Source organism: Penaeus monodon, chromosome 28 (genome assembly GCF_015228065.2).
Source record: "Penaeus monodon isolate SGIC_2016 chromosome 28, NSTDA_Pmon_1, whole genome shotgun sequence".
In the NCBI taxonomy this organism is placed as follows: domain Eukaryota; kingdom Metazoa; phylum Arthropoda; class Malacostraca; order Decapoda; family Penaeidae; genus Penaeus; species Penaeus monodon.
Genome location: NC_051413.1, coordinates 6,914,818 through 6,915,479, shown reverse-complemented (window position 1 = coordinate 6,915,479; position 662 = coordinate 6,914,818). Strand labels below are relative to the sequence as shown.

The 662-nt window shown below is 28.7% G+C and overlaps 1 protein-coding gene across 1 annotated transcript in view; it reads left to right on the top strand.

The window, feature by feature from the left end:
* LOC119591029 (protein scribble homolog) overlaps window positions 1-662 on the top strand; it is a gene marked incomplete at its 5' end in the record, with an annotated part of 112,139 nt that overhangs the window by 82,469 nt on the left and 29,008 nt on the right.

The following is a 662-nucleotide window of genomic DNA, read 5'->3' as shown; positions in this document are numbered from 1 at the left end:
ATTATGCTGTTGATATAACCAGGTAAGCGTATTAGGAATCTTCTTTAATGATATTAAACAGAGTTAAGTTTGATTCATGGCTGATTGAAATCAGTGACCAAAGAGAGATTAATTTAATATAGAAAGTGAATGAAATGTATATTAGGAGTATTGCCCTTTCAATTAAGTTTCTGAGACCAGTCAGTGTTCAGATTTGCTTACTGCGTAATATGTCTTGTTGGTTATTACAGATCTTTAAAAATACTTTGTATTAGGAATCCAGAAATGTGCATTTATTTTAGAAGACAAAATAAAGAAAATTGTTGAAGGACCAATGTTAAAAATGCTCACTTGCATTTGAATATTTTAAATAGAATATTGTAGATATATTTGTAACCTTGCTTTATTATACTGATAATGTTATTAGAAACTTATTTTTATTTTTCTCCTATTTTTTGAAAATATTTCTTTCATTTTCAGTCAGGTCTTTGCAAAACTGACATTTAGCAGTTGATAATGTTAGACAAAAAAGTTTTGCTAAAATGGAAAAAAGTTTTAGGATACTGTTAATATCTGTAGTGTTCGTCCTATGGAGCTCTCTCCCATTTTGTGAATAAAATGTACTTAGTGAACTGTATCATCACTTATGCAAGATTTTGTGACAAGGTTATTCTTGTACACAG